This window comes from Coregonus lavaretus (assembly GCF_964263955.1).
Source record: "Coregonus lavaretus genome assembly, chromosome: 14".
Lineage (NCBI taxonomy): Eukaryota > Metazoa > Chordata > Actinopteri > Salmoniformes > Salmonidae > Coregonus > Coregonus lavaretus.
Window position 1 is genome coordinate 7,237,982 of NC_140001.1, and position 15,396 is coordinate 7,253,377.

Consider the following 15,396-nt stretch of genomic DNA (forward strand, 5'->3'; position numbering starts at 1 on the left):
TTGAGCAAGGCACCTAACCCCCCACAATTGCTCTCCATCCAGGGGATCTGCACAGCTGCTGACCCTGTGTCAACTTGTGTGTATTTCTTGGTGTTGGGAAAGGGGGAGGACACTTTTTCCTTCCAACTAATGGATTGTAAAGTTGTATTAAATTCCTCTTTGGAGTCATTTATGTCTCTATCCAGCATATTGTCCATCTAGAGAGGGATAGACTCCCCTGACAACACAAGCTGGCTCCCCATGTAGTCCACTCCAGGAAAAATATGTCTGCCATTGAGCCTTATTGTCTGAATAAAGGAGAACAAATTAGATTCCCCTGCACAGGCATTTGTTGAAATACACTACCAGTCAAAACTTTGGACACACCTACTCATTCAAGGGATTTTCTTTATTTTTGCACTATTTTCTACATTGTAGAATAATAGTGAAGACATCAAAACTATGAAATAACACATATGGAATCATGTAGTAACCAAAAAGGTGTTAAACAAATCAAAATTCTTCAAATAGCCACCCTTTGCCTTGATGACAGCTTTGCACACTCTTGGCAATCTCTCAACCAGCTTCATGAGGTAGTCACCTGGAATGCATTTCAATTAACGGGTGTGCCTTCTTAAAAATTAATTTGTGGAATTCTTAATGCGTTTGAGCCAATCAGTTGTGCTGTGACAAGGTAGGGGTGGTATACAGAAGATAACCCTATTTGGTAAAATACCAAGTCCATATTATGGCAAGAACAGCTCAAATAAGAAAAGAGAAATGACAGTCCATCATTACTTTAAGATATGAAGGTCAATACAGAACATTTCAAGACCTTTAAACATTTCTTCAAGTGCAGTCGCAAAAACCATCAAGCACTATGATGAAACTGGCTCTCCCAGAGTTACCTTTTCTGCAGAGGATAAGTTCATTAGAGTTACCTGCCTCAGAAATTGCAGCCCAAATAATGCTTCACAGAGTTCAAGTAACAGACTCATCTCAACATCACCTGTTCAGAGGAGACTGGCCTCCACAATCCCCCGACCTCAACCCAATTGTGATGGTTTGGGATGAGTCGGATGGCAGAATGAAGGAAAAGCAGCCAACAAGTGCTCAGCATATGTGGGAACTCCTTCAAGACTGTTGGAAAAGCATTCCAGGTGAAGCTCGTTGAGAGAATGCCAAGAGTGTGCAAAGCTGTCATCAAGGCAAAGGGTGGCTATTTAAAGAATCTCAAACATAAAATATATATTGATTTGTTTAACACTTTTTGGGTTACTACATGATTCCATATGTGTTATTTTATAGTTTTGATGTCTTCACTATTAATCTACAATGTAGAAAATAGTAAACTGGTACTGTACATTTGCACAATGTTAGTGGGACACATTTCACTTTGATTATAACCCACAAACACCCAAGGTGAATATGAATTGCTAGCCTAGGCAGCCGGTAGTGCATGGGCGTGCATGCTAATGAACAGTCTAAAGCCAAATCGTCCTCTAAGTTACTCGTCCTCATGTATTTTGGGGATTTCAGTCATAAATAGCTATTAAACAAAGATCTACATTTCAACAACAAAAAGGTGTGGATTGTTCTCTTTCCACCCCTGATTCAGAATATAAAATGTTCATAGTAATGGCATGCTTGGTTCAATAGTTATTGGCGAGAGAAAACCGAATATCCAATGTATACCATGGCATTGTTGAATATTAGTTTCTGATTGGCTTGAAGGACATTCTAGAGAGAGCATTATTTCCCTATAATGCATGGTATAATTCAATGGCTATGAAGTTCATTCTTGGTACGTTTTGTACGTTTTGTATTTTGATTTCCGAATCAAAACAGAGAATCGAAAAATGGAAAACGGCTCGTTTTCTCATTTACAGTATCAAAATTGGACATGGAATAATGGAAAACAAATAACAAAATGTATTACATTTTTTATTTTTTTATTTTGTTTTGTTCATACCCGGAAGTACACACCCCCACATAGAATATTCATGATTTTTAGGGGGTGTGGTTACAGCCTAGGCTGGCAGCACAAATAAAGATTAGACTGTGTGAGCGTGACAACAAGATTAAGTTATTATGAAGTTAGCATGCCAATAGAACAAACTCAACAACAACTGAACAAAGTTGGCTTGCAATAGCTGGCTAACTAGCACTAGCTGGCTATTGACTCGCTAGCAGGCTGGCTAACTAGCCCTAACTGGTTACTGGCTATAGTCATGCTTGCTAGTAATACCCTTACAAGGAAAATATTGCAGTTTTGAAACTGCAGTAAAAGTGCAGCAACTGCAGTCGACTGTGGTATTTTGGACGCAGTGATTTCAGAATAACGGCAGTTGAACTGTAGTTATACTGCACTTTAACTGTAGTTGTACTGCACTTTAACTGCAGTTAAAGTGCAGTACAATTAAGGTGTTGGCTTGACAGTCGCTGGATACGGGTTTGAGTACCGGTTGAGGCTACCCCTTGAATTCGCTACAAAATACTTCCATTGTTGGTTTCATTGACCCTCCCCTTTATCTGCCCCTAATTGACCCATTTTTAGCTACAACTTCCTAGTCTGTTGGAGAGGATCAGCTTGAGCAAAGTGAGGTGTAGAATCCCTATTATAAAAATAGTTTTTCCTGCCAAATAATCGGCTTTGTGTGATTAAGATTCACAGAGCTACACCTCCTCTGGCTTAGATGACCCCCCCCCCCAAACACACAGACACAACCACACATTGATTGATTGATTGGAGACAGCTTGTGTATTAAATAACATTTTCCTAGGATTTTCTACCTGCAGCAAACCTAGTGGATCATGCTGGAAATACCGATAAAAGCAAAAGTGCTAAACCAACAACCAAACAGGGTGGCCCTAAATATGGGTCAAAGTTTCAAATGCTGCGTTTACAAAGGCATCCCAATTCTGATGTCCCCCCCCCCCCCCACCCAATTGGTATTTCGACCAATCACATCAAAGATGTCAAAAGACAAATGAGTGAAAAAAAGATCAGAATTGATCAGATAGGAATTTACCGTGTAAACAATCAAATACGGCTGAATTGAAGAGTATGTGGGTCTTTTCTATAAATAAAAGGGGCCAATGTGTGACATCAGGGTCAAAATTTCAAAATGGTTTGATATAAATTTGATATAGATTTTCTTGCAGCTTCACACAGGCCCGTTCCTGGCCAATATGCCGCCCTAGGCGAGACAAAAACAATTAGAATAGTAGCCTAGGCTCTTTAATGAATGCCTATCCATGTCAAATCAAATCAAATCAAATTTTATTGGCCACATGCGCCGAATACAACAGGTGCAGACATTACAGTGAAATGCTTACTTACAGCCCTTAACCAACAGTGCATTTATTTTTAACAAAAAAGTAAAAATTAAACAACAACAAAAAAAGTGTTGAGGAAAAAAAGAGCAGAAGTAAAATAAAATAACAGTAGGGAGGCTATATATACAGGGGGGTACCGGTGCAGAGTCAATGTGCGGGGGCACCGGCTAGTTGAGGTAGTTGAAGTAATATGTACATGTGGGCAGAGTTAAAGTGACTATGCATAAAGAATTAACAGAGTAGCAGCAGCGTAAAAGGATGGGGTGGGGGGGCAGTGCAAATAGTCTGGGTAGCCATGATTAGCTGTTCAGGAGTCTTATGGCTTGGGGGTAGAAGCTGTTGAGAAGTCTTTTGGACCTAGACTTGGCACTCCGGTACCGCTTGCCGTGCGGAAGCAGAGAGAACAGTCTATGACTAGGGTGGCTGGAGTCTTTGACAATTTTGAGGGCTTTCCTCTGACACCGCCTGGTATAGAGGTCCTGGATGGCAGGAAGCTTGGCCCCAGTGATGTGCTGGGCCGTACGCACTACCCTCTGTAGTGCCTTGCAGTCGGAGGCCAAGCAGTTGCCATACCAGGCGGTGATGCAACCAGTTAGGATGCTCTCGATGGTGCAGCTGTAGAATTTTTTGAGGATCTGAGGACCCATGCCAAATCTTTTCAGTCTCCTGAGGGGGAATAGGCTTTGTGGTAGCCGACCTTTGTAAAACAGGCAGTTGCACTGGCTTTATAGTCCTGATACCTGACAAAGACTTAAGACTAATCATTTTGGCTATTCAAACTCTGAATATCAGCTACCATAGGCAGTGCGTAACTCCTGTCTTTACAGAAATAAATAAAATACTTCACCAGAGAGCATGACTTAGCCACAAAGGATCATTAGCTTCTTTTTTTTTTTTTGCTGTGGATTGTTTCAAATCACAAGCGAGTAGGCCAATGCCTCAATTTGGGCAGCACTTGTGGCAATAAGCTTAGCTGATTATTGAGCTGCTTTTCAGTGAAAAGGACCTAAAATATGTGTGAAGATAATGTGTCTTAAGTATAATTTGAAATGTTGAGACATGAATAAGGGGAGGGGTGGGTGGCGAAGATATAGGCGCATCTCTCTCCAGAATGCACTCTGCTCTCCAGAATGCACTCTGCTCTCCAGAATGCACTCTGCTCTCCAGAATGCACTCTGCTCTCCAGAATGCACTTTGCTCTCCAGAATGCACTCTGCTCTCCAGAATGCACAGCTCTCCAGAATGCACTTTGCTCTCCAGAATGCACTCTGCTCTCCAGAATGCACTCTGCTCTCCAGAATGCACTTTGCTCTCCAGAATGCACTCTGCTCTCCAGAATGCACTTTGCTCTGCAGAATGCACTCTGCTCTCCAGAATGCACTCTGCTCTCCAGAATGCACTTTGCTCTCCAGAATGCACTCTGCTCTCCAGAATGCACAGCTCTCCAGAATGCACTCTGCTCTCCAGAATGCACTCTGCTCTCCAGAATGCACTCTGCTCTCCAGAATGCACTCTGCTCTCCAGAATGCCCTCAGCGGTCTCCCTCCAATTATTGCGCATTAATTGTTTCATGGTGTGAATTTTTTGCCCTTTGATTGCTTATTTTTATCAATTCCCCATTACTTATGTCACCAGTAGTACATTTACCCTCATTTGGTTACATATATTTCTGTTAATGCATGTATTAATTACAGTCATTTAACGTTCTCATTGTCAGAGTGGAAACGTTGTTTGCAGAGTTCACAACTTGCTACACTTTTGAAAAACAAGTTTTGGTTTATTGCATACCATCATAACACCTGTAAGGGTTGGTGTGAGGTGTGACCCAGGTGCGGTGCAGGTTAGACAGTAGGCAGAGATGGTGAAACAAGGAACTTTACTGATGGTCCCGAAGCCAGGACACAAAATAACGAACTTTACACTAAAAAGACAGGCAGAGCAAATAAGACTGACAAAAATACGAAATACTAACTATGACTGAAATAATAAATAAACAGGGAGAACAGTTCTTTTCTTCTTCTTCGCCATGATCAGATCAGAAATTGACCAATAGGCCTAAAAACTTGAAATCACTAATTATTATGACAGTTTAGCCCACTGAGTGACACTCCCGGACAGTCATGAGTAGCCTCATTTCATTCCATGGGCTATTGTCCATTTTACTTTGACCTGTCCTGTTTTTAGGATATGGTGTGTTTCTTAACTTGTTCATTCATATTCACATCAAAGCACCTTTATTTTTTATTTTTTTGAAAGTGCGCCAAATAGGATATTTGATCGGAAACACACATGATGTAAAAAGTGTCTGTCTTAAGACTTTGTCATAAATGTGGTCACCATGTAGGCTACAGAAAAGGCAACAGAGGCTATATACTCTTTCTTCCGTATAGACTACATGATTTGACGGTGCGTTGGTGGCGAGCCGCAGCACTGCTCCTCTCCAACAACACCATGGAGAGGCGCGCTGTGCATGGACAAGATACATATTTCGGGCGCCTGCCTTTGGCAAAGTGGGCACTGTTTATCATGGTGCGGCATCAGCGTTCACCTTAATAGCCCATATGCCACTGAGTGAGAGAAGTTTGTATTGTTTTGGGGCAGAATTATGAGGTGTTATGTGTTGAAGATGTGTCTTGTTCAGTTTAGCTCGTAAAATGTCGCCCTCGTCAATATGTCGCTCTAGGCGGCTGCCAAATTCTGCCTAATGGGCGGAGCGGCCCTGACTTCACATGTGTAGTTACAGGAAAAATAGTCTAGATAGGCACAATGAGACCATAACTTCTAGCAACAACAAAACATCTCCATGTCATTCAAAATGTCACATGCCTAGTAGCCAGGTCTATTTTTGCTTTAGTCAACTTCTCTATCATTTATAGCCATGCTAAACCTTCCAGAAGAATGAAAAAGACAAACAACAGCATTTCTATATTCTTCATCAGGCTGATCAGGCAGGTCTGGGTAGCTGGAGACCTGCTGTAAACAGTGAAAGGATATATTTACATGTCTACTATTCACACCCTAGCTTCATTCCAGCTAGTTAGATGTGCAACCACTGACTAACTATAGCTAGGGCATAAAGTGCATTCGGAAAGTATTCAGACCCCTTCACTTTTCCAACTTTTTGTTATGTTACAGCCTTATTCTAAAATTGATTAAGTACATTTTTCCCTCATCAATCTACACACAATACCCCATAATGACACAGTGAAAACAGGTTTTTAGGAATGTTTGCACATTTATTACAAATAGAAAACAGAAATACCTTATTTACATAAGTATTCAGACCCTTTGCAACAGTATGATACTTGAAATTGAGCTCAGGTGCATACTGTTTCGATTGATCATCCTTGAGATGTTTCTATAACTTGATTGGAGTCCACCTGTGGTAAATTAAATTGATTGGACATGATTTGGAAAGGCACACACCTGTCTATATTAGGTCCCACAGTTGACAGTGCAGGTCAGAGCAAAAACCAAGCCATGAGGTCCAAGGAATTGTCCGTAGAGCTCCGAGACAGAATTGTGTCAAAGCACAGATCTGGGGAAGGGTACCAAAAAATGGTTCCAGCATTGAAGGTCCCGAAGAACACAGTGGCCTCCATCAATCTTAAATGGAGGAAGTTTGGAGCCACCAAGACTCTTTCTAGAGCTGGCCGCCCGGCCAAACTGAGCAATCAGAGAAGAAGGGCCTTGGTCAGGGAGGTGACCAAGAACACGATGGTCACTCTGACAAAGCTCCAGAGTTCCTCTGTGGAGATGGGAGAATTTCCCCATGGAAGTACCCCCTGTATTTAGCCTCGTAATTGTTATGTCATTTTATTGTGTTACTTTTTGACTTTATTTTATTTTTTGACTTTAGTTTATTTAGTAAATATTTTCTTAACCAACAATGCAGTTAAAAAATTGAGTTAAGTGCTTGTAAGTAAGCATTTCACTGTAAGGTCTACACCTGTTGTATTCAGCGCATGTGACATATAAAATGTGATTTGATTTGAGAGGATCTGCAGAGAAGAATCTGAGAAACTCCCCAAATACAGGTGTGCCAAGCTTGTGGCGTCAGAGTGTGCAAAGGTGTCAAGGCAAAGGGTGGCTATTTGAAGAATCTCAAATATAAAATATATTTTGATTTGTTTAACACTTCTTTGGTTACTACATGATTCCATATGTATTATATCATATTTTTGATGTCTTCACTATTATTCTACAATGCAGGAAATAGTAAAAATAAAGAAAAACCCTTGAATTGGGTTGGTGTGTCCAAACTTTTCACTGGTAGTGTATATTGAATGTATCTATACTGAACAAAAATATTAATGCAACATGCAACAATTTCAAGTTACAGTTTATATAAGGAAATCAGTCAATTGAAATAAATTCATTAGGCCATAATCTATGGATTTCACATGACTGGGAATAGATACCTTAAATAAAAGGTATGGGCGTGGATCAGAAAATCACCATTTGCATCATGCAGCGGGACACATCTCCTTCGCATAGAATTGATCAGGCTTTTGATTGTGGCCTCTGGAATGTTGTCCCACTCCTCTTCAATGGCTGTGCGAAGTTGCTGGATGTTGGCGGGAACTGGAACACGCTGTCGTACACGTCGATCCAGAGCATCCTAAACATGCTCAATGGGTGACATGTCTGGTGAGTATGCAGGCTATGGAAGAACTGGTGTAACAGTACTCTTCTGTACATGTCGATCCAGAGCATCCTAAACATGCTCAATGGGTGACATGTCTGGTGAGTATGCAGGCTATGGAAGAACTGGTGTAACAGTACTCTTCTTGCGTTGTGTACAATCAATCATCAACACGAACTCCATCTTGTAACACCAGTCATGGAGCTTTATTCTGATAGGAACAGCACAAAATTGCACATCATGCAATGCACGGCTCACCATCCAACTCTGCACTCACGCACACTGGTTTGGTGCTTGTTCACTGGGACTGTAGTTACCAAAATAATACAATTACAATATAATATCTTTAACAATGTACCTGATAGGAACATCACAAAATTGCACGTCATGCAATGCACGGCTCACCATCCAACTCTGCACTCACGCACTGTACAAAATATACAAACCCCCCACCAGACACAGTAAGCTGCTAGCATTAGCTGGAATTCGCTACAACAAAATGCACAACAAATATTCACCAAAAAACACTGCATCTTATGTGTGATGTTCGAATAACATTTACAAACAAATTGATATAAATTATACATTTACATCATCACTTGGGAGTATAAAAATCACTTTTGACGTACAGTGCTTTGCAACTAACAACTTACCGCTGGTTTGGTGCTTGTTCACTGGGACGATTCTAACTGAAACATCCTCCCTCGTAAGCAAGCTATGCCAACCAGCCAATAAGATGCCATGTTGAGTAGGTGAAGGCAAGACAAAACCAAAAATCCATTGGCTTAACAATAAAGTGGCAAGGGGAATCACCAATATAACCCTGTTACACTGGGACATTTTCAGCTTCCAGGAATTGTGTACAGATCCTTGCGACATGGGGCCGTGCATTATCATGCTGAAACATGAGGTGATGGCGGCGGATGAATGGCACAACAATGGGCCTCAGGACCTCATCACGGTATTTCTGTGCATTCAAATTGCCATTGATAAAATGCAATTGTGTTTGTAGCTTATGGCTGCCCATACCATAACCCCAACGCCACCATGGGGCACTCTGTTCACAGTGTTGACATCAGCAAACAGCTCATCAACACAACGCCATACACCTGGTCTGTTGTTGTGAGGCCGGTTGGACGTACTGCCAAAGTCTCTAAAATTATGTTGGCGGCAGCGTATGGTAGAGAAATTAACATTAAATTCTCTGGCAACAGCTCTGGTGGACATTCCTGCAGTCAGCATGCCAATTACACGCTCCCTCAAAACGTGAGACATCTGTGACAAAGTTGCACATTTTAGAGTGGCCTTTTATTGTCCCCAGCACAAGGTGCACCTGTGTAATGATCATGCTGTTTAATCAGTTTCTTGATATGACACATATGTCAGATGGATGGATTATCTTGGCAAAGGAGAAATGCTCTCTAACAGGGATGTAAACCAATTTGTGCTCAAAATTGTAGAGAAATACTATTTTTGTGCGTATATGAAAAATGTCTGTGATCTTTTATTTCAGCTCATAAAACATAGGACCAACACTTTACATGTTGTGTTTATATTTTTGTTCAGTGTATGTTCCCCTTTATATCTTAATGTATTCACATGAAGAAGAAAAAATTGTATAATTATTATTAATGACTTTGTAACAGCTCTACTACAAGAACTGATACCCTAGTATGTAGAAAGACCCATGTACAGAATTCCCCTGTGTTGTCCACTTATTAATCCACTAGATGGCAGTAATGTGCTATCACCTCTACTGAAATGTGACAGATGGAGTTGGAAGCTTCAAAAGGTTAACGTTAGCATAAAGCCCATTTTCCTGCTGTTGTTTTTTTGGGCTCAGAGTAAAACACACCAATCCCAGTCCTACTTGCAATGTAGTAAATCTTGCTCATGAAAATGAGCCATACATTTTGACCGATTTGCAACTTCAGTACCAAAATGTTCTTGCTAAAGTGTACACCGCTGAAAGTAGAAACTGGGTTAAAAAGCTCTTGTAGGGTGTTTGACATAATTTTTGGTGGGTGCTGTCCTGGCCCAAAAGGTCTCATGGCCACAATAAAACTAAATGATGAATGAGAACGTCATGGTCATTTTAGCACCATGTTGGAGAATAGTTTGCCCCACTATGGCTCTGCCCTTACCTACACCTACTAAATGTAATATTTCTGTTGCTGCTAATGGATTTTAAAGATGTTTTCCCAAACACAGATTGAGCCTAAAAGCAAGATCAATGGAGATTATTGATTGAAAGGGCATTTTAGTCTAGGACTAGACTTAACCTGTGTCAGGGAAATCTGCCCTTAGTGTACCACAGGTAGATTTTACTTTAATCTAGTTGTTTTCTCAAATTTCTATATTGTTGTACCTGTTTTCGCCATTTTACGGTTGTATTGCTCGCTTCTTGAGAGTATGGGTTCCTTGTACTAACACTATATTTAACACGTGTTCTAGTAGAGATACATCTAGAATATGACTTGTAATATCTATTTCTTTTTATCTCTATAAGTAAGACATTTAGTGGCCTTTTTGGGTACTTCAATTATCCACTGGTGTCTGATTATCTCTGGCTCTTTATGTGGCCTTGTCTGCCCACTATTGTTTGTGGATATACACTTAAAAACTACCACTGCAGTGCTATAACATAATGAAATGTGTGGTTTCAAGCAACTAGGGGTGGCAGGTAGCCTAGCGGTTAAGAGTGTTAGGCGAGTAACCGAAAGGTTGCTTATTTGAATATTTTCTAGTGCAATTATTCAATGTAATTCATACATCACATCGGTCCAGAAATGATGAGAACACACATGCATTGGGGTCTGGCTTTTCCTGCCTCACCATAAGCTCACATCTTTAATGATCTTCAAAAAGCATTTTGGAGCAAATAGAGGATCAGTTTTGCTTTTACTATATTGTATTGACAAGGGAGACCTGGTCAGTGATCCTCAATCTGCCCTCCTCAGTCTTTGAGAATGCACACCTACATCGTCCGTAACTTTTATGTGTAAGTGCACATTTGGTCATCTGTTTGTTGGTTCGTAGTCTGGTTGACGTGACCACACAGCGAGGAAGAGCTGTGACTCACTGGTCTGGACAGGAGGCTGTTTGTTAATGCAATATTCGCTCAGAAATTGTGGACACTGATTGGTTCGCTCAAATGTTTTTTCTTCTGGGGCGTTGAGACCTCTCATTGAAAATCCAAAAGTTGTAATGGAAAGGGGCGGCACTCGGGGGCTCTGCGTGGCTGTGCCTGTGGGTGTTTGATTTTCGAAAGAGAAGGAGGAGAACCAACCAGTAAACGCACAGCCCCCTTCATTATCAACGCATCGTGCCGACAACATCAAAACAGCCTTTCCAGACTCTGTCAGGAGGACTTTGAGTTTAGGTGTCAGTCAGACTAGTAGGTTTGGGCCTTTGGCTATGAATCTCTTTCATTCTACTCCACAATCATACAGAGCTGCAGCAAACCTCTCACAATAGACCTCTTTGGAAAAGGCCCAGTGAGACAGTGTAATGACAGTTTATTTAGGTTATACAATATCAGCGACCTACAGGATTAATCTGTTAAGGCAAACTACCCCTAAAGAACTAAGGTTGGGCCTCTAATCGCTAGTTGAAATGTACCAGGCCAATTGTGTTAATGAAGGTGGTAGCACTGCCAACTAGCGGATGAAAAATAATTCATACAGTAGCAACACATACATAAGCATATTGTGTCACATTTTCACACTTCATCCAAAGTGCTTTACCTTAAGATTTTAAAAACAGGCAATGCTAGCTGAAGCAGATGGTGAATGCATTTGGCAAGTAGTGAATAGATTTGTAAAGACAAAGTAAATGTCATGAAATCTCATTTGATCTTAGCTTTTAACTTATAAAATATTACATTCGATTGGATTTTGGATCGCCAGGTAAAAATGCACCAATTACATTCACTTTTATTGCTCATCAAGAGAAGGAGGGGAGGTAGGGGGAGAGGGAGTTTCTTCAACCAAACCCATCTGTCACGTCCACTCCCGTTCCCCCCCTCGATGTCACCAGTCTACTAACCACCGGTCCTGGCAACCCATCTATATACGCACACCTGGCAACCATCATTACGCACACCTGGCAACCAATCTATATACGCACACCTGGCAACCATCATTACGCACACCTGGCAACCCATCTATACGCACACCTGGCAACCATCATTACGCACACCTGGCAACCCATCTATACGCACACCTGGCAACCCATCTATACGCACACCTGGCAACCCATCTATACGCACACCTGGCAACCCATCTATACGCACACCTGGCAACCCATCTATACGCACACCTGCATCTCATCATCAGTCACACCTGGACATCATTACACCCTTGATTACCTACCCTTTATATAGCACTCTTTTGTTATCAGGTAGTATTTTTTGTTTCCATGTCAGACGCTAATTTTGTTTTGTGTCGTTTGTTATTAAACTCACTAACTGCACCTGCTTCCTGACTCCCTGCATCTACGTTGCACAATCTATCCACTTTCTCACGCCCACATCCATCCATCCATATAAGTGCCTTGTCAACTTTCATTAAAAACCACACTTGGAGCATATTTAAACATTGAGTTAAACTGATTTAATCAAAGAGTAGTTGAACAAGAGTGAGCAAAATTTAGGATGCAGGGCACAACAGCAAAGCAACTTCCCCTAATGTATACTTGAGAGAAACAGAGAGCATGGGGCAGTTGAAGGATCATTCAAATTCTGTGAGGGGAGCAGTAGTTAAAAAGGTAACAAGTAAATAGCCTGAAGTAGACAACCATTCACAGGCAAACAATTTGAAAGTGTCTAGGAGTCATCTATAGGTAACACACTTTGAGAGCAAGTGTAAAGGGGCTTACCTTTGAAGGGTCTCAGCTGAGGTCCAAGCATTCTGATATGTTCTGTCCAGTTGTCCCTCAAACAGGCCTGCAGGTGCAATCAACCAGCCTACATACCACCTGTGTATAGTTAGTCAAGATCAATAATGACTGTGCAATACATTTAAAGTAGTGTAAAACTGTTCGAGTCATTGTCTCAGCACAGCAGGGTTAGAGCGATATGCAGACGAACAGTCATGAGGCTTATTGCTGCTCATCAGGATGTTGTAGGAGGCGGTAGAGCATGTCCACTGGATAGGGCTGAGTGACTGAACTGTGTGAATGGTTCTGTAGGTGTATGTGGAGGAGAGAGCGAGGGAATATCAGACTGGCTCTGTATAATTGATCAGCCCCTCAGACAGGGCGTATGTATACATTCAGAGAAGTAGGCCAATAGTCGTGTTCACAACTGAAGAGTATAGCCTACGTCTGCCTTTCAGTGAGCAGGAAATGATGTTTGTGAAGTATACCCATACCAATTTAAAGGCTTATTTTAACTTACTGTATTGGCTGATGCACCTACATGAAGTTCATGACGACCTGCTCTAAAGCCATACTGTGCCTTTCTCCTGCGGGAACATTCAGAACTCACACACACACACACACACACACACAAGCAATGACTGGATATTGTTGTGTTAGATGTGTAAGCAATAGCTAAGTTAGCTATGCAAAGTGCCAGATAGGTAACCATTTACAGTAATTGCAATTAATTATTACTCAGTCAATAAGCACCATCAACCAGCCAGAAGATCTAGCTAAGTTAGCTACAGAAATTAATGGAGAAATCTGACCTTTCTGTAGCAGGTAGCTCTGGCCGGGCAGCTCCATCTTGTAGCATGTTCAGGGACTAACTTACTTCCGCTAGCTACTACTAGCTAGTGTCACAGGGTTGCTTATGTTTCCACTTGACACTGCAGAAATAGACTGAACAAAAATATAAAAGCAACATGTAAAGTGTTGATCCCATGTTTCATGAGCTGAAATAAAAGATCCCAGAAATGTTCCATATGCACAAAAAGCTTATTTCTCTAAAATGTTGGGCACAGATTTGTTTACATCCCTGTTAGTGAGTGTTTCTCCTTTGCCAAGATAATCTGAAACAAACAAGACAAAAAAACTGAAAACTAACTATTCACCCCCCCCAAAGTCAATATTTGTAGAGCCACCTTTTGCAGCAATTACAGCTGCAAGTCTCTTGGGGTATGTCTCTATAAGCTTGGCACATCTAGCCACTGGGATCTTTGCCCATTCTTCAAGGCAAAACTGCTCCAGCTTCTACAAGTTGGATGGGTTCCGCTGGTGTAAAGCAATCTAAGTCATACCACAGATTCTGGGCTTTGACTTGGCCATTCCAAGACATTTAAATGTTTCCCCTTAAACCACTCGAGTGTTGCTTTAGCAGTATGCTTAGGGTCATTGTCCTGCTGGAAGATTAACCTCCGTCCCAGTCTCAAATCTCTGGAAGACAAACAGGTTTCCCTCAAGAATTTCCCTGAATTTAGCGCCATCTGTCTTCCTTCAATTCTGACCAGTTTCCCAGTCCCTGCCGATGAAAAACATCCCCACAGCATGATGCTGCCACCACCATGCTGGTGTCCTCGGGGTGATGAGAGGTGTTGGGTTTGCGCCAGACATAGTGTTTTCCTTGATGGCCAAAAAGCTCAATTCTAGTCTCATCTGTTTTTGATGTGTGAGTACTACGTTATCACAATCATACCATGAGTAGTTAATCATGAAACATACACCACGCCTTTCTTCTTCCCGGAGAGTTCTTTATTCCTGTCTGCACGATATATTGAGAACCCAGCTGGCTGTATGGCCGGGGACAGTATATCCGGAGAGAGCCATGATTCCGTGAAACAGATTATGTTACAGTCCCTGATGTCTCTCTGGAAGGAGATCCTCGCTCTGAGCTTGTCTACTTTATTGTCCAGGGACTGAACATTAGCGAGTAACATACTCGGACACGGTGGACGGTGTGCACACCTCCTGAGTCGGAATAGAAGTCCACTCTGAATACCTAGTCTCCGCCAGCTGCGTCTTGGATCAGCCTCTGGCATAAGTTCAATTGCCCTGGGGGGTACGAACAAAGGATCCAATTCGGGAATGTCATATTTCTGGTCGTAATGCTGGTGAGTTACCACCGTTCTGATATCCAAAAGTTATTTCAGGCTGTATGTAATAACACAAAAAATCGTTATGGGCTAATAATGTAAGAAATAACACACAAAAAACTGCAAAGTTGCTTAGGAGCTAGAAGCAGAGCTGCCATGTCTGTCGGCACCATCTTCATTCATGTGCAGCCAGCTAGTGCAAGTACACACACACACACACACACACTCAGTCAATCAGTCAGCGCAAGCCAACTTTGTTCAGTTGTTGTTGAGTTTGTTCTATTGGCATGCTAAATTCATGATAAGTTCTGCATCTTAGCTAACATGAGTATTTTTATCTTCCTGTCACACTCACACAGTCTAGTCCATTGTTTGTGCTGCCAACCTAGGCTTTAAACACACCTAAACTCATTAATATTA